The sequence below is a fragment of the Sarcophilus harrisii genome, chromosome 2 (assembly GCF_902635505.1).
Source record: "Sarcophilus harrisii chromosome 2, mSarHar1.11, whole genome shotgun sequence".
NCBI classification, from domain to species: domain Eukaryota; kingdom Metazoa; phylum Chordata; class Mammalia; order Dasyuromorphia; family Dasyuridae; genus Sarcophilus; species Sarcophilus harrisii.
This window is the reverse complement of record NC_045427.1, coordinates 506,568,812-506,588,920: the sequence shown is the minus strand read 5'-3', so window position 1 is coordinate 506,588,920 and position 20,109 is coordinate 506,568,812. Positions and strand designations below refer to the sequence as shown.

The 20,109-nt window shown below is 33.2% G+C and overlaps 1 protein-coding gene across 2 annotated transcripts in view; it reads right to left on the bottom strand.

Annotated features, from left to right (window-relative positions):
* UNC13C (unc-13 homolog C) overlaps positions 1-20,109 on the bottom strand; it is a 668,923-nt gene that overhangs the window by 94,053 nt on the left and 554,761 nt on the right. The gene's annotated exons all lie outside the window — the stretch shown is intronic.

Here is a 20,109-nt window from a genome sequence, read left to right as displayed (position 1 = left end):
CATTTTTCCCCTTTCTCTTCAACTTTCAACATTCTGATCAAATAGGTGATATGATGTTACCATAAAATGACTTCATGAAAAGATTGTAATTTTTTAACCTTAATACATCTAGGAAAGCAGTAACATTACATGGATAGATGATAGATGCCCTGGAGATTGACTTCAATTGTTTAATTCTAAGGGTTAATAATTTGTTAATTGAGTAATAGGCAATCCAATCAAGCAATTTTGGGGGGTGGTACAATATAATGCTTATAAAAATAAATAGAAGCTATCTTAGAAAAATGAAATTTGGTTTTTGAATGATTTTTTCTTTATGGAAAATGAGTATTTTGAAAATACTTAAAACTTCATTTCATTCCTTTTGTTCCTGCCTATATTGTTAAAAATTCAAAACAACCAGTAATATATTTGTTAAAGTTGAATAATTTTAAAAAATGCTACTTTGAATTTGAGTTGGCATGTTTATATAAGGATAGAAGGATTTGTATACTTGGATAATTATTACATTAAAAGTAACTGTTTCTTTTTTTGGATAAATATTTAAATTTCTAGAACCTTGCAATTAGCACTTTATAATCTTGAAATCCTTAAGGTGTCCATAGGTTTTCACCCTTTGTTATCTTATTTGATCTTCAAAAATCCCAGTGAAAGAAGCAGGAAAGATATCAATAGCCCCATTTTACAAGAAATTGAAATCATTTGCTGAAGGTCACAAAACTAACTAGTGATGGATTCAGCTTTTGAACCTAAAATCATTTGATTCCTATATCAGTTTACTTTCTATTTCACAAAAGACACAAAGGAGGGGAAAGGAAGATGTAAGATTATAGAATTTTTGTCCTATCAGCTTTATATTAGTCTTAATGAACATCTTTCTTCATCCATTCTTCTCATGAAGAAAACTGAAAACTAAAATGAGAAAAATACTTTCCAAAGGTCAAAAACATACATTTTTCATAACATACTTTTTCCTCTTTGATAAAACTGGACTAAACTAAACTAAAGTTTGGATAAAACTTTTAATGTGGAGATATTTATTGCACTTGAATTAGACATTAGGAAAAGCTTTAGAAAAGATCATTAAAAATCAAAATGTACTGAAACATCAAGGGAATTCTTTTTAATCCTTTTCATTATGGTCTAAACTTTAAACTATTTTCTTAATGCTTTAATAGGATGTTTAGAAAAAAATACCTTCAGAGAACTTCTTAAATGTACTGAATGAGTCAAAATAAACTTTACCAAATACTTTGTAAATCTAGTGGTATGAAATTTTCACCTATGTGTTATTCATTTTTGGTATTTATTTGATATTCATAAAAGGACAATAAGTAATGTTTAGTTACAGTTGCATATGTGTGATTACAAACATATCTTAAGAACAGGCAAAATTATTTTAAGCACAGTTTAAGTAACCAAAATTAATTCTAACTTGCAAAAATGGGAGCACTTTAAAAATCATGACCATTTAATTATAATATAATAGTTGTGGATGATCATTTGTTATCTTTGTTAATGACATTAGATTTCAGAATGTTAGAGTTAAAAATCACCTACCTTAACCATTTCATTTTATAGGTGAGGAAGAGGAAAGTTAAAGTCCAAATGATTTACCCAGAGTCACCCAACTAATGTCTATCAGAATTAGAATTGGAATATAGCTCTCTTTACTTCCAATGATTTTCATTATAACCAATTTCTGTTTAAGTCCACATGTATTAAATGCCTTCTTGACTACTGCCATTTGAACTTTGCTTTCCACCTTCCTCTCCTTCTGTCCACTATACCCTTAACTTCTGACCAAAGAAATATAAATGTAGATGCATGAAACCTTGCAAGATACTTGAGCCATATGGGCTAATTTGCTTTCTTAAGGACCAAGTCTTAAACACAAATCACTCTGGCTCTCAATAGTAAGTTCTAGCTCAAGCCCCACCTGATCATTGTGTGGGACCTTATAGCACTGAATGGAAGTAAACAGTAAGTGGTTCTATTTTTGGTCAGAAACCCTGAGGCTCTTCTCCCAGACTGATTTTTTTTTGACTGGGGAGAAGCCATTCTTTGCTTTATTTTTTTTACCTCTCTATCATTAATCACCGAATGAGTGGTTGTCTCAATTAAACAGAGATTTGTTTAAAAGTTTAGCTTAAAAAGACCAACATTTCACATCCACGGAACGTCTTCAGTTGTCCTGATCTAGTTCTTGTCACAGGGCCCAGAGGGCTCTGGAGGAGAGTCAGGTTGGTGACTACGGTCAAGCCTTCCTCACTAATTCACCTGCAAATCATGGCATCACCTTCCTGATACCATGGTCCTCTTGGAGAACAAATGAGATGTGATAACACTTAAACCATAGCCAGTACTAAGAACAATGGTAATAAGAACAATAATAACATCAACAATAATAACAATAATAATGTTAAAAGCTGGTATTTATAAAATGATTTAAGGTAAGCAAAGTACTTTGTCTATGTTATCCCATGAGGCATGTGCTATTATTATTATTCTGATTTTACAGAGGAAGAAACTGATATTTGGAGAGGTCAAGTGACTTACCCATAATCACTGGGCAACAGGATTTGAAGTCAGACCTGCCTTTCTCCAAATCCAGTCTGTACACTTGCTCCACTTAGCTACCTCTAATCACAAATGTTGCAATACAATTTTGAGCTTTTTCAAAAAAGGCAGAAAATTTCACTGTATAGATTATTGTTAATAATAGCACATTTCAAGTATTATCTATTTAAATGTTTATAAAGCCAACTGATAGCAAATGCATTCTTGTACAAAATATTTAAAATATACCTTTAGCTGGTAAAATTTTAAGCAGTCTGGCATATCACAATCTACCTTGTGCTGAAGTTATTTGTGTAAAAGTCTATTTGTCACTCCTGGATTAGCAATCCCATGAAGGCAGACACTGCATCTTAGATTTCTTTGTATCTGTATTTCCTTTTCTCTTTGCACATAGTAGGCATATGGTAAGTATATATTAAGTAACTGGTATTAAAACATGACTACATCCTTTCTCTTTATTTAGACTGATTATAAAGTAAATTTTTTTTTTTAAACCATTAAGTTTGACCTCTTTAAATCTATTTGGTTTGGAAGATTAAGTTTAGTTTATGCATTTGACACTCTGGGGGAATAAAGGCGAAAAAAAGAAAAATGGGGGGAAGAGAGAAGAGAGTGACTTAAAAAGAATAATTTCAGTAATAAAATAAATAGAAATGCTGAGTCAACTCTGGTCTTCATAATACTTAAATCAGATTGCAACTGCATTCTGGACAACGTGTGGGAGTTTTAAGACCCAAGGGCAGCAAATTGAGTGTGATCCAATTGCTTAGATTAAACCATTGAGCAGGGCTAGGTAAGTTTTCTCACCACTAAAATTAAATCCACTAGTTGTGGCCAGATGTGCCACGTTAGTCTGAGGTAATCAGCACCATTCTGCACCATTTCTGTTCTTTTCCTAAAAGGGATTTGAGATGAATTCTTAAATAAAGCCTCTCACAAAGGCAGAGATATTTTGAACTGTTTACTGACAAAGAGCTTTTGTACTGGAGACATCTATTACTCAAATTTTTTCTGAGCAAAGTGTTTTTTTGAGAGGAAAGTTATAATCTAAATGGAAGTTTTCCTGAGCTATCACTATAATATGCTTCAGGTTTCTTTTTTTCTTTCAGTATTAATGAGAGGCTGCTATAAGAAATCATAGCAAGGAGTATTACTGTAGCTTGGCAAGGCACCAAATGTTAGAATGATCTTTGGATTCATACTGAACACTTTTTGCCTTTGCATTAAGAAAAGGCTTGTAAAGGACATAGGATTCCACGATCAAGATCTTGTCATGGCCAATCTCCTTCCTCTGGAACCTTAGGTAGTCTCTTTCATTTGAAAGCTGACTTCCTTCACCTAGTTGCCCTATTTTCACCTCTTAAATCTGGAAATCTTCCTCTTGTGTTATCTACTTACGATCCTACCTGCTAGATGAAGTTCCAGGCAACACTGTGTAGTCTTAGAACAGTGTGACTACTCTGTCTCCCAAACCAAGAGTCTCAAGTCATAGATTAAGAACTGGAAAGTCATGTAATTCAGCTCTCTCCTTTTGCAGACAAAGAAAATGATTTGGAGAGATTAAATGACTTATCCAGAGTCATGCAGGTCGTAAATGGTATGTAACTTTTCATTCAATAAACCTTTAATTGCCTACTATGAGCAAGGTATTATATTAAGGAGAAATACAAAGATAAATAAGGTATGTCCTTACTGTTAAAGAGCTTAAAATATAGCTTTTTAGCTATATTTTAAAAATATAGACAAGTACACAAATAAATATATTAACATTAGAATATAATACAAGTACGCAAGGAGGATAAGATGCTTTAAAGTCAGATGGGGGGAACCCATTATTTTCAACTATAGGAATCAGAGAAGTCTTCATGGAGGAAACAGCGTTGGAACTGGACCTTCTAGGGTAGATTGGATGCCAATTAGCATAGACTGGTGGGGCAGGGAGGAGGCGGGCATTCCAGGCAGAGGAGAACAGCATGAGCAAAGGTGCAGAGGTGAGAAAGCATGTGGAGTGTTAAGGGGACAGCTAGCAGTCTAATTTGGTAGTAGTGCAGAGTACATGAGGGGGAGTTGTGCTTGATAAAGTTAAAAAGCTGTCTAAACATACAGATCTTTGAATATCAGGTAAGGAAGGAACAATAAAGAACCTTTCTCTTTATCTCTACTTACCAGAAAATTTTTGAATATTGGAACAAGATAACTGAGGTCCAGAAAGAATAATCTAATGATATGTTGGTGGGGAATGTTTTAGGAGGCTAATGAAGTTGCCTAGGTCAGAGGTGAAGAATATCTGCGCTAGAGTGATGACAGTAAGAAAGGGACAGATATGAGAGGATATGAGGAGTCATAATAAACAAGGCTTGACAGTCAAGTGAATGTGTGTGATAAAGAAGATGAAACCTATGAAGAAAAAAGGATCAAAGATGACTCAGGTTAGATTAAGTCAAATATAACAGAGAAAAAGTAGTTAGATTGACAAGAAAATGGGGAAATAAGATGAAAAACTCAATAAAAACAAGACTAATGAATTCAGATTTAAATATGTTGAAGATGCTCATGAAACTCCTAGGTGGAGAAGTCCAGAAAGGAACTGAAATATGATCCTGAAGCCTGGGGCAGTGGCAGAAAGATTAAAATCACAGAAATGACTGAAATTACCAGGGGAGATGATATAGGGAAAGAAAAAGTCAAGGAAAGAACCTTGGTAGAATGCCATATTAAAACATGAAGCAGAGACAGTAAAAAAGATAAAAGGAGACTGATTAGAGAGGTAGAATTAAAAGCAGGAGTCTGATGTCACCAACATCAAAGAAAAACAGTATTAAGGAAGATGTGCAGGGGAAAAAATGGTATAAATGGTCTAATCAATGCATTTGATTATATTTGATTATAAATGTCAAGCTTTCAAATATTTGAAGCCAGAAATCATCTCTGTTCCAACATTCCCCACCCCATACCTCTTAAGACGAGCTCTTCTCCTTTATAGCCTGAACATCCCAAGTTCAAATGACATTCATCTGAGGCCCTTCATACTGGTTACATTCCGTAGACATTTTCCATCTTATTAATGTCCTAAGATATAGGACATAAAACTGAATAGATGAGATGTGGCAATAAAGTGGGGCTATCATATACATCATACTGTTAGTCTAGAACACTTAACATTTTGGGATATCCTGTTGCACTACCGTTTGTATTGCGTTTGCAGGCCAATAAAACCCCGGGTTTTTTTTTTTTTTTTTCAAAATTTCCATTTAGTAATACATAGTTTATTTTATGCCTCTGAAGTTGATTTTTTTTCAATCTAGAGAAGTATTTTGCCTCTATTCCCATTAAGATATATATTCTTATTAGATGCAACTCAATATTTTAGTCTGTCGGGATTTTTTTTTTTTTTTTTGAGGAAACAGGGTGCCGATTCAGTCATTCAATGGGTTAATTAGCTCTCCCAGATTTTTGTCTCTTACAAATGGATATGACATTGCTGTCTTTATTGAAATAACTGAAAACTATAATAAACAGCATTGGGCCTTCACTAAGACCTTCAAATATAGGTGAGAAGAGATAATGATTTGTCAAATATGCTGTAGAGGAAATTTATTTTCATATACAAATTGGACTACATAGTCACGGATGCTATGAAATCATTCTGTCCTTTCAGAATTTTATTCTTGAGAAATTTCTTTCATTCCTAATCCTTTGAGATCTGCTCTCCCAAATCATAAAATGAATGCTAGATTATGTCTCTTCTCTATCACAAATTCATAGGATAACAGAATCAGAGGTTTTGTGCTACAAAAGATCTTAGAGACCATTGGATTCAACTCTTCCCTTTTTTCACAGATCAGGATACTGAAGGAACAGAGCATACAGTGAAAAGTGTCTGAGGCAGGATTTGAACCTATAACTTCCTAATTTTGAGATTCTGTTTACCAAACTATACTCCCAAAGTTTCCCATCATTTCTACTTCAGCAACTGATTCCTCTTAGTTGCTGTGATCTAGAATAGATGCTCACCATATGGCTACTTCTCTTTTTGAAGGATTAAACCATTGTAAAGTTAAGTCAAGAAAATCTTAAATGCTCTGTTTTTGGAGGAGAGTGATATAGGAGTCGTTTTTTTTTTTTTTTCCATTCTCTTTTTTTGCAATTCAAAGCCTTTTTGATTATATATGCATTTTTATTAGAACTCAATCCCTCTACCCCCAACTCTTGCTAAGGGTTCATCATTCCTATATCCAATTCTATGAGCAGTCATTAAGTATTCTTTAGATTCTAGACACTCTGCTGCGTAGCAAGGATTCAAAGATGAGGAAAATAGTTCTTACCTTGAAGTAGCTTTCAGTTTATTAGGGAAATATATCATATGCATGATAAGTGTATGCATGATAATTTGAGGATGGAGAGAACATTGATAATTGTGGATATAAGAAATGAAGTCGTGCTCAAAGCACAGAAGACAGAAGAGATGAAGGGAGAGCAAAAAAGACAGGCAGGTGATGCTACAGAAAGGAGGGAGAAAATAAGCATTTTTCACCCTGAGGCAATTGGGGTTAAGTGACTTGTCTAGGCTCACATAGCCAGGAAGTATTAAGTGTCTGAGGCCACATTTGAACTCAGGTCCTCCTGACTTCAGGGCTGGTCCTTTATCCACTGCACCACCCAGCTGCCCCCAAATAAAATAAGCATTTATTATTCCTTCTATATTCCAATCCCCATGTTAAGTCTTTTACAAATATTATTTCATTAGATCCTCACAAGAACTCTGGGAAATTATGTTGCCATTATCATTCTCATTTTATATTTGAGAAAATTGAGACAAACTAAGATTGTGACCCAGCTGATATTTCCAAGACCAGATTTAAAATCAGATCTTATTTTTACCCACTGTAGGGCTATATTCTCTGCTCTCTAACTACATACCTCATAGAATACTGGATTCAGAACAATCTGAATTCAAACCCTGCCTTCCTTATGTGTCCAATGACAAATCACTTAGTTCTGTTATCTTATCTGTAAAATGGTAAGATTTTTAGAGGTATTGAGTTTCAGTGTTCACTTAACTCATAGGGTTGTTATAAGAGCAAATTAACTAACCCTTTGCAAACCTTAACACTCTATGCAAATGGTAGCTGTTATTATACTATTATGTAATAATAGTATATTATTATTCTACTAGAATAATAGGCAAGAAGAGCAATGTACAAATTTTGGGAAACAGATGGCTCTCTAATTTAACTGGAACAGATTGAAGAGAAATAATGTGAGATAAGGATGAAAAATAATGTAAAACCAGCTAGCACAGGGCCTCGATTAAATTCCAATTGGAAGAGTATTTTTTTTTTAATTTTAGATATAGCCCCAATTTATAAATGACCAAAAGATATGATCTATACCCAAAGGACTACAAATTTATGCATATCTTTTGACCTAAAAACACCACTACAAGGCATGAATACTAAGTTATTGAAAAATAAAGGAAAATGTCCTATATATACAAAAATATTCATGAAAAAAAAATGGAAATTGAGGAGATACTCATCAATTGGGGAATGGCTCAATAAACTGTGGTATGTGTTTGTGAAGGAATATTAGTATTTTATGGGAAATAATGACCAGGATGCTCTAAGGGAAAAAAAAAAAAAAAACATCTGGAAAGTCCTTAATAAACTAAAGGAAAATACAATGTACTATATAAAAAGTAATAGTAATTACCAATTCTGGCATAACTGCAAATGACTTTGCTATTCTCAGTAGTACAATCAGCTATGACTATTCTGAAAGACGTATGATAAAAACAATCTTATACATACCCAGAAAAGGAACTGATTGTGTCTGAATAAAGACTGAAGCATTCTCTCTTTTTGTCTCTCTATCTTTTTTTAAACTTAATTTTCTTGAGGGTTTTTAGTTTCATTAGGGCAGGAGATCTATTCTTTCTTTTACAACTTGATTTTTATGGAAGTCTTTTGTTTAACTTTACATGTGGTTTCTTAATTGAGGAGGGGAAAGGAGAGAATGTAGGAGTCAAAAATTTTAAAAACAAATGTAAAATGTTTTTTGATTTGAATGCAACTGGGGAAAATCTTAAAAAGTAAATCAAATAAAAAATAGATTCTAGATGTAATAAAGAGTCACTGAAGGCTTTTGAGGATAAGAATACCACCTCACTCTTTTCCCCCATGGTTAGCCCTTACTCTGCCTTGAAATTGTATTGTATTTTCTTACATATATTCATAACTGGTGTGCATCAAAGAGAGTGTTGGGTGCATTTAGAAAGAACTGAGTTCAGTTCTGGCTTCAGATACTTAGTAGTATGATGACATTGCATAAGTCACTTAATCTCTCTTTGCCTCAGTTTCCTCAAGTGTAAAGTAGGAATAATAATAGCACCTACCTCCCAGGGTTGTTGTGAGGATTAAATGAAATAATATTTGTAAAGTGTTTAGCACAGTCCCTGGCACATAGTAGGAGCCAAATAAATGTTTGATCTTTTCTTTTTCCCATATCTCCTTTCCCCTTAAAACCCTTCAGAAGAAAATCTATTTCAGAAAAAGGACTGTTTCACTATTTTCTTCATTTTTAAAGATTTCTCCTCTATACTTAAATGCACTCAACCTTGGTCTTTGTATTATTTTCTATCCCCATGGTGTTTTAAATCTAAGTATTTGATATGATACGATTCCATATCAATGTAGTCTATCTTAGAATATAAAGTAAAATAAATTAGAAAAATTGCAAAGCTGGAAGGTGCATTAGAGATGCTCTCTATGTGGAAGAATCCTGTTGAGATGTTATTCTAATTGCCTTAAGGAAAAACACCTAAGAATTTAATATAGCCACATAATCATCATTTTAGATAGCAGTCTATAGCATTTCTTTTCTTCCTTTGAGATTTTCATGAACTGCTGTCCTAGAGGCATCCATCATTTAAATTCATGTTCCTGACTCTGTGGTCTCAGAAATCTAAAAACAACAATATTTGCAGTTTCCACCCTGATTAAGGACAATCCATAGGAAAAAAAAAATTTAAGAAAGTTGTCATTTTCAGCTCTAAAGTTACTCATTGACTTCAAGATAAGGAATTCTGTCTAGGAAAGCAAAGAAAAGAAAGATTGACATATCTCTTTCAACAGACTTAGGCGAATACTTAAAGCTAGGAAAATTTGGACATTTGAAATCGACTTTTTAATGGAAACTAAATGAGGCAAACCTTTTAATCTTGTCAGCAACTTTTTTGTATAACTTTTATACTTTAAATTTTATTATTTTACATTATTAATATTACCATTTTTATTATTTTGACTTTTACTCCATACAAAAAGCATTCCTCAGTTTTTTCAGAATTAAAAAAACCCAAAAAAACAAAAACCTGTTTCTTTTATAACAGCATTAGGGCTTAAACTCACAGAATCTTAGAGCTAGTGGGAATCATAAAAATCATTTTGTGGAGTACCACAGTTAGGACTAACACCTGGTTCTTTTGATTCTCAATTCAATCAGTGAATTTTGTCAAGTGTTTAATGTGTGCAAGGCATTGTGATATTAGAAAAACAAAGACAAAAAAGAAAACACTTGCTCTAGAGGAACATACAGCATAGAACCTTTTCCATTGGATTGCCCTGTTTCTTTACATTAATAATCAGTGAAGAAAAGTTTAATCCTGTCATATTAAAAATAATATTTCTCAATCTTGATGTTTTAAATCAATGCATAATTGTAAGGCACTTTTTAATAAAGGTCACTTTTTCATGCTGAATTGTGGAAAGCATAATATGATGGTTCTTTTTTTTATTAAGAATAAAATTTAATTCTGATTACTTTACTGATTGAGGAAACTAAAAAAGTACACAAAATATATGTATATTTAAATATTTTCTATAGATAGAAAAATGTTTTCTGCAATGCAAAAAGTTAATATTTCTATAAATGCTACTAATGCAAAATTTTGTTCCTGTTTTATGTCTTCTGTGAGCTCATTGATAACTGTCTGCACATTCTTATTGCTACTGGTTTATTTACATCAACTTATTTAAAAAAAATAGACTGAAGCTTTATGTTCTTGCAGTGGCAATCTCACACAGGAATTGAGAATGTGCTCCTTAAAAATAAGAAAAAACTGTATCCTCTTATAAAATATTAATCTGAAAGATTTTCTTTTTATGAAGCCAATCAGTCTAGATAGGGATAGTGCCAAGTACAAAAATGAACTAGAGTTCAAAAAAGGAAATAGTGAAAAAATATTACAGGGTTATGCCTTGGTAAAAATGTCTCAAGACTTGCTGAATGAACAAATGTAGAAATATCTATTAAAAAAAAAAACCTCAATACAAACTATCCCTAGAAATCTTTGAGGAAATAAGATCCAACTGTATTTTGAATGACTTAGAGGAGTTTAATGAGTAGGTTTCACAAAGTCTTTTTACAGTCAACAAATTTTATATCTATATATGTATATGTATATATGTATATGTGTATATATATCACTTTTTTATTTGTATTAGTATTAGAATTTGGAATATGAATACAAAAGTGAAATAATTACTCATCTCAAGAAGTCTGCATTCAATTAAGGTCTACTTTAGCCTAGACAGTACAATTCAGTAGGTCAATCAGTAAACATTTATTGAGCAGCTATTATGTGCTATGCACTGTGATAATTACTAGGGTAGAAAGAGAGGCAAAAGACAATCCCTGGCTTTGAGAAGTTCATAGTCTAAGTACCAGTAAAGAGACCGATAAACCTTTAAACTTGTATAAATTTCAAGCATCGTCATGATGATTTTTGCGGTAGCATGATACGCCAAGTACCAAAGCTGTAAAGGCAGTAAAAACTAAGAGGAGGAACTAGAAGATATGATGTTTAAAAGGAAATCAGTTTAGTTTATTAAGAAGATTGAAATATTAAGAAACTTCTACTTCTGGGATTTAGAAACCTATGAAATCTTAAGCTTCACCAGTTCTAATGGCTAGAAAAAAAAAAAAACAACCAAAAAACAACATAACCATAGTATGTATGTGTGTGTATGTATATGTGCATGCAGGAATGTGATTGTGAGACAGAAAGACACTTCACTTTTCCTTTCTTGTAGAATTTCATTATAACCTTACATTCTAGGAATATTTTAGGGAATATAGTGTTGTATTTACCATACCTGTAGCTCTTCTGTAATCCATAAAATGTACTACATATGGATTAATTCCCCAGATAAAAATTGGTATTATCTATGTCTTTGGACAAGACTGATGCTTTTTTTCCTCTTCAAGTTGTGAGTCAAGTTCTGGGGCTTTTTCAGAATCTAACTATATCATCCTAAACTTGGAAATGAGATTATTCTGTTTCCTTTTATTTAAGAAAAAACATGGTTTTAATTCACCAGTACTACTATAACTTTATGGAAACAATAGGTCTATTTTTAGCCTAGTAAATGAAGGGTCTCCTCCTTTATCCCCTTGCCAGGATCTTGATGAAAGAATCTTGAGTAAGGTTTTGCTGTTCTTTGTTTAGTTGCTTTGTTTTTTTAAAGTGATATGAAAATGGGATAGGCAGGGGAAACAGAGATAGATTTCTTTCCATGTTGATGACTAAACCATACATAAAAAGATTGCAATTCTTAAAACTTCATAAATGTTAACTATTATTGCAGCACAACTCCCAAACAGTTGGAAAATTCATAACAAAGTATTTTTTATATAGGATAGCTTACCACCTCACCAAGAAAGGATAATTATGGATTAGCTGTGTGCAGGAAATAAGATATTAGTTTCTCAATTATTTTATGGTTTGAGAAGGTATAATCAGAGTGACCAGAATGGGAAATAAGTAATAGTGAAAAGAAACATCCTTCAGAGCTAGGAGAAACTTTAAAGATTATCTAAAAGAGAAGAAAAGCATTTATTAAGTAACTATTGTATGTCAGGTACCATTTTACAAGTATTATGTCATTTGATCCTCACAACTCTGGGAGAGTAGGTCTTTTATTACTCTGATCTAATAGTTGGGAAAACTCAGATACAGAGATTAATTGACTTGCCCAGGATCACATAACTAGTAAGTATCTGAAGCCACATTTGAACTCAGGTCTTCCTCACTCCAGTCACAGTATTTTATCCATGGAGTCATTTAGCAACTTTTAATTCCCTCATTTTTAATGTAGAAAGAGGTATCAAGAGTCTTGTTTACGGTCAGATAGATTGTAATTGACATAAGGTTAGAACTCAGGGTCTTTGACCCTACCATTCTCTTGTTGTAGATCTCAGTAGGGATGAATTATGTACAAATGGGACTGCTTTCCTTTCCTATCTCTGGAAGGTTTCTTTGATGTATGTACTTTCCTCATTAGGGACAGAATTAAACTAATTAAATTAAATTTAATTTTTAAATTACTTTTATTAATTATTATTATTTATTAATTATATTACATTTTAAATTAATAATTAAAGCTTGTTTTTGTCAGGAAATGAAATTAAAGAGCATCACCTGCCTGGTTCAACCCTTCCATTGTATGGGGATTATCTGATAGAACCAAAAACAGACCAAAAACTCTTGACATTTTCATTATTCTCCTTTAGTGAAATTACTGGCTAGGTTTAACTCAAGATGTTTAAACTGGCTAGTTTTTAATTACATCTATTCAAATATCTTAATGAATTCCCTCCCTCATTTCTATCCCCTCTAGATCCTATTTAATAAATGATTGTACTGTTGTCCATGACTCATTTCTGTTTTTCTTGGCAAAATACTGGAGGAATTTACCAGTTCCTTCTCCAGCTCTCTTTACAGATGAAGAAACTCAAGCAAACTCATGTATTTGAACTCTGGAAAATGAGTCTTTTTGACTTTAGGCCAGGCACTTGATCTATTGTACTACCTAGTTGCCCTAATAAATGGTTATAAAATAGAATAATTCTGAGTTTCTCCTAGGAACTTTTGGGATGACGTTTAGTGGGCAGGCACAGATATCCACAGAGAAGAGACATCAGGGCCGTTGGGGCTTAGGTGTGCCACCATAACAAGAGAGGACAGGAAGAGGCAGGCTGGGAAGAATAGGAGTTCTGGAATCAGCCATTCTTTATGATTGTCCTATGGTGCCAAAACAGCTGAAAAAGCAATCAGTCAAATAATGATATTATAGAGATAAGCATAAATCTGTTTAAAAAACAATTCAGTAAATGATGCTTAGTATTTAGAAAATGGGTTAAGAGAATCATAGGATCATAGAAATGAAGTTAGAAAAGCCCTCGTGAACCTCTTTGTCCAATCCCTTCATTTTACAGATGAGGGAAACCATGAAGCAGCTGTCCATTTAAGGTATCTGGCATCATAAGATATTTTTAGCTTGCTGTTCTTTGAGTCATCTTAAGCTGAGAGTGCTGACCATAGGACATTCTATAAGCTTTGAAGGGTCAGGTCAAGGCCAGGACCACTGGGCATTCTGAGCTCTACTTTCAACTGTAGATGAAAGGATATTATTACTCAGAAAAAAAGCAACCAGTCTTCTCCCACAGAGGAAAACAGTTTCAATAAATTATTTTTAGAGTTAAAATAGGAAAAACTGATAGATGGAACTGATCGTTATTTTATTATGAGTCAACAACACATTCTACACTAATTCAACTTTTATGAGCACATAATATTTATGTTAAGAAAAATGAAATGAGTAAGTAATATTAAATACTGAAAATTGAATTGAAAAACTTCCTGTCAGATTCCTGTCACTGTTAAAATGACTCTATACATTTAGCAATATGCAAAATAGAAATAATAAAAGCCAGAATTATTTTTAACATAACCTTGAGATTTGAAATGTATTTGTAAATCATCCTCCCTCTCCTCAATTTTGGACCAAGAACATTTTAAGGATCAGTGAACTTTTTGTTCAAAATGTGTGCTGTTTTAGTTTTAAACTTGTAGCTTAAGGTCTGTACATTGTGAAATGTATAATAACTTGAAGCATGCAAACTTGAAGTCATCCTTAAAAATGTCATTGATGTAGACTTTTATAAGATGGTTAAGTTGACACAAAAGCTAGTTCTTGAAAGGAGGTATAATTTAGTCAATGGAGAGGTAGACTTGGAGTTAGGAAGACTTTTGGGTTAATATCCTGCCACAGATGCTTACTAGCTATATGAACATGAACAAGCCACTTAATTTCTCTACACCTCAGATCCCTCATCTGTAAAACAAAGATAATAATAGAGTGTTGTTAGAATTAATAGATAAAATGTATATAAAGGATTTTGCATACATTAAAATGCTTCATTAATGTGAGCTATTATTAATTACATTTATGACATTTAATATTGTATAATATTCACATGCTGTTTATAAAATATAATTTAATGTTTTATTATTTACATTTTTAACATAAAAGAGACTTGGTTAAAAAAGAAACAATATTTGTAAAAATTTTGAGGTTTTATGAATTTTCAGAGGGTACAAATTAAATCAGAGTCTAAAGAACAAAGAAAACAAATCTGTTATAAGCATTTATTTGTTTTTACTAGTCTTGTGATTTCTTTGGGAATTCCTAAGAGGAAATCCTCTACCAATGCAAATGAACACCTGCTTGGCACCTTCTAATCTTAAAAGAGTTGCCTGGAGAACTGACAGGCTAAGTGGCAGAGTGTGTATGATGTTATAAGGTCATTCATTTGTAAATATGCCACATGCAGATATAAAAGGAAAAAAAAGTGAATGACTACCACTGAAGATTCATATGGGCAAAAATCGCTACAATCTCTTCTGAATGGCTTTCCCTAAGCCTTCCCCTTCCCTATTATAGTAGGGTATAATATGATCCTTCCAGTCTCTCATTCTCTCAACCAGTCACCCTTTCCTCCTCACTAGTCCACTCTGTTGCTGATCTCTATTGACTTATATGTTCTGTCCTTGTCACTAACTTTACACCTGAGCTATTGCAAAAGCCTGTTGATGAGGGTCGACCTGTCTCAGTTCTCTCCATGCTCCAATCCATCCTCCAGTCACCAAAGTAATTTTCTAAAACACAAGTTTAGTCACTTCCTCTAATGCTCTACTCACGGCTCCCTGTCACCTCTGTGATCAACTATGAAATCTTCTGTTTGATATTCAAAGCCCTTCATGACATGGCCCCCTCCTATCTTTTCAGTCTTCTTCCGTCTTACTCTTTACCACACTCTTTGATCCAGTGGCACTAGCCTCCTTGCTCTTCATTTCTCATCCAGACATTTTCTCTTTCTCACTTCCTCCATGACTTGAATGCTTTCTCTTCTTAGATTTGTCCACTGGCTTCTCCAATTTCCTTTAAATCTCAACTAAAATCCCATTTTCTATAGGAAGCTTTTCCCAATCCTCTTAATTCTAGTGCCTTTCCTCTGTTACTTATTTTCTATTTACATAACTTGTTTGTATACATTCATTGGCTTATCTCTCTTATTAGATCGTGAACTCATTGAGGGCAAAGGCTGTGTTCCATATGATAGTATTCTCATAATATACATATGTACTCATACAACCTAGAAAGTGGGTCTGGTAAAGAAAATATACAACTGAAAAACAACTGACAATAGCAACACACCATCCTGTGCAAGTCACTTAACTTCTCTGGTTCCTGCAGTTCTCCTCTGAGATTGACTCAATTCTATGATTCTATGATCACCAGGCTGAGAGCTCTGTGAATTCATATGAAAGGGTCTCAGGTGATTTTTTGTTTTAATAAAAATCATTTTTAGCATTTAGCATTATGTTAACTTTATATATACATATGACTATTTTCTAGGATTATAGATAACTGGGTGTCCATAATTTAGAGGGTGATAATTCAAATACATTATTGTGAGAGATAATAAACATATATTTGAATAAAGAAATAGAAGTTTGATATCTTTATCATTTCTGCATACCCGACCCATTTATAATTCTCATAAATCAAAAACTAAAATATTTATTCAGGAACTTTGTGAATAATATATCACAACTTTCTGAATATGAATTTAATTTTGGAGATTTTTTTCTTTTATAACAAAGATTAATTTATAATTCATGTAGACAGAATCCAATTCCTTCCCCACCCCCACCCCGAGTAATGGCAATATAGTTGATGAATTAAGAGAAACAAAATTAGTTGATTTTTGTTTGTTTGCCACTATTGTCACTGTTGTTGTTCAGTCATTTCAATTGGGTCTGACTCTTTGGACCCCATTTAGGTTTTTTGGAAAAACACTGGAATGGTTTGTCATTTCCTTCTCCAAATCATTTTATAGGTGAGGAAATTGAGGCAAATAGGATGAAGTGATTTGTCCAGGGTTACCTAAATAGCAAGCGTTTTTGGGACCAGTTTTCAATTCAGGAAGCTAAGTTTTTCTGACTCCAAGCCTGACACTTTGTCTACTGTACCACCTAATTGCCACAAAAACCCAATAAAGCTCCAAAATTTCTCCCCACAAATAACTATTATAACAATCAAAAGCCCCCTAAAAAACAAATAACAATTACGATGATAGAGTCTGAGGCTTGAGATTATAATGTATCTGTTCATTCATAGGGAGTTATATGATATGTGATTCACTCAGTGATAAATGAAAGACAAGTAAATAATAATATACTGAAGTTCTTTGCATATACTGTTGGATTCTAAAGGGGCAAGTGAAACTTTATAGGGCCTGAGGTGCAAATAATTGAACTTCCTATTTGTCAGCCATTGACTTTAATGTGTGTGTGTTCAAAGAAGACTTTCACTGGCCAACACTTCAACTAATTAAGTTTAGAAGGACTGTAGAATAATTTGCAATGTCACTGATTTGTAACTCCTTGATCCACCTTAGAATCACTGACTAATCCAGTAGGAATGGTGAATTATAATTATTACTTGCTATTCCAAGAGTAGAATCGACCCAAGAAGGTATTGTCAGGGTGATGGGTTAGTTATATCTCTGAACTTTTCATTATGCTTTATTTCATCATATTGCCACTCCAAAGACTTTAGTTAATGTGGGAAGGAAGTTTTCTAAAATCTTATTTGTTCTTTTTCTTTTGCAGTAATTAACACATCCATAGATGGGCACTTTCAGTTTAATGTATTATAACACAATTCCATTACATCTTCCATAAGAAAGGAAAAATAGAGTTGGAAACTAAATATTTCTGATAGAGCATTACCTATCATACAGCTTTATTCTAGACACAGTCATACATGAAATTTGGTTTGGGGAGGATTTAATCTCTCTATCCCCCAACTCCGAGCCCAGTTGATATAATTAGAGAAAGTGGTAATGAGGATTTAATAGGTTAAAATGAAGTACCACAATGTGTCTAACCCCTGTTATCTTTTTATGAAGTATACAGCAGAAAAGAGAGTTGACTGTGAAATCGAGAGAGATTTACCTATGGAAGATTCAAATTACTAAGAGGAATAGTCTGAGAGCCTTGATGAGTTATTCACCATGAAAGATAAGGCTCTGTGGAAGACACCAAGAGAAGAGAAAGGTCACTAGGGAACTAAGGATTAGAGGCACAAGTTACTTTGACTATATGTGTTTCTACATGTGTGTCTCATTCCCAGTTTGTATCCCCTTCACCCCCAGATACTTCTGTATATTGAGGAAGAGTCAGCTTCAGGTTAATGAAGGAAAGAAAGGGGAAAAGGGATGTAAATATTTTATAATGTCAATTCTGCAAATACTTTTGTTTTAGATCAATGGTGTCTACTGGATAACCACTAAGAATACAGGGGTTTATGAGTTACAGTTTGAGAATTAAGGACCATATAATACTCTTGAAGCTGGGATTCTTGAACCTCTTTCCCTCAGGGATATAGATGGCAAACCTATGCATATTGAGTTGAGAAAATGAAATAGAATGGCTATTACATATATAATTATGAGGTTTAAATATTTCTTACAGCTTTGAAATACAGTTATCAGAACATAAAACATTAAATAAGCATCACTAGATGATGGTCAAATTTGTCAAAACCAGTTGTAAAATCATGAGAATAATAATTTAATAATAATTTATACAAACTATTGCCTTTCTTTTTTTGTGTATATGGGAAACTACAGTATTATTATTCTATTTTCTTCAAATCTAAGGAAGACTGAAAAAATTTGAAAAGTAAAACAATGACTTATGCATATACTAAATTCTACTGAAGGAAATTGTGGGGAATTAAATTGGAAGAAGATGGATTTAGTTAAAAAGAATTGACTATATTAATAGAGTGGCAACAAGAAAATAAAGAAAAAGAATTCTATTTTGTGCTATTTTATATTTTAGCTAGCAAGAAATAGAGTGAATATTCACTATATTCACTATTCATTTTTTTAAATGTAGAACCATGTTTTTTCAATAAAAAAATCAAAACAACCAAAACCAAACCAATAACAAACTGATCTTGAAGTTAGCCCCACTTTCTTATTTGTATCTTCAGCACCTAGAACAGTGCCTGGCAGATAAAAGGCACTTAAGACTTGTTGATTGATTGAAGTTTTTTCTAATAATATGTGTGGTGGATTTCTGGATAAATTCCAGACCGGCTAGCATTAAAATGTGAAGGGCATTAATTTGACTCGAGACTACTTTTCCAGGCATATTATGTACTGTCCCCCTTTAGGCACTCTGTGTTCCAACTCGTTGTCCTACTTGCTGCTCCCATTACTTCAGGCACTTCTTGGGTCTCATCCTTTGCTTATGTCTAAAATATATTCCCTTCTCATTTCTGCTTTTTGAGAGTCTCTGCTTCTTTGAAAATTCACAGCTGCAAACCTTTTCTGATGTGCAAAACATTTGATTTGGATGATCCCTCCATCATTCTTCCTCCACGAATTTCACTGTATCATCTATATTAATGTTCTGTCTCTACCAAGAGAGCATAAGCTCCTTAAGGTTAGGGGTTGGTTGCTTTTCACTTTGTCTTCAATTTTTGTGTCCCTATAACCTAGTACAATTCTTTAAATGTTTAATGTGCAAAGGGGAATAGAATTGTTTGTATAATGAAAGTTACGTGACTTGTCTAAGATCATGCTATAAGTGTCAGAGATTTCTGACTTGAACTTGAAACTTTTTACACCAAGTGCATCTCTACACTGATCATGTTATCACTGTCTCTTACCAGCTGTATAGTTGGTATTCAACTCAAAAATTGTTGGGTGGCATTAGATATGTGTGGATACTGTTGTAGAGTTCTGTTTGGGGCTGCAGACAGAACACAGATATACAAGTGTGGCCAATGAATACACCTTCCCATAGATTCCCATTAAACAGAGCTCACTTACTGTCTGAGAATGATTTGTTATGAAGGGATTCAGAAAGGATTCTTTCCCTCTGTGTCATAGGTAGCCCAATGATTTGTGCATTTTAGAGTCATAAGGAAAGAATCAGAGAAGTTATGGTCATCATCACTACCATCATTGATTATCATTAATATCATTGACATTTGTGAAGCATTTTTTAAAAGTTTACAAAACACTATCACTCAAGCCTCACAATAATCTTATGTGGGTAGTGCTACAGTAAAGAAATAGCCCCATTTTACAGATGAAAAAACAGGCTCT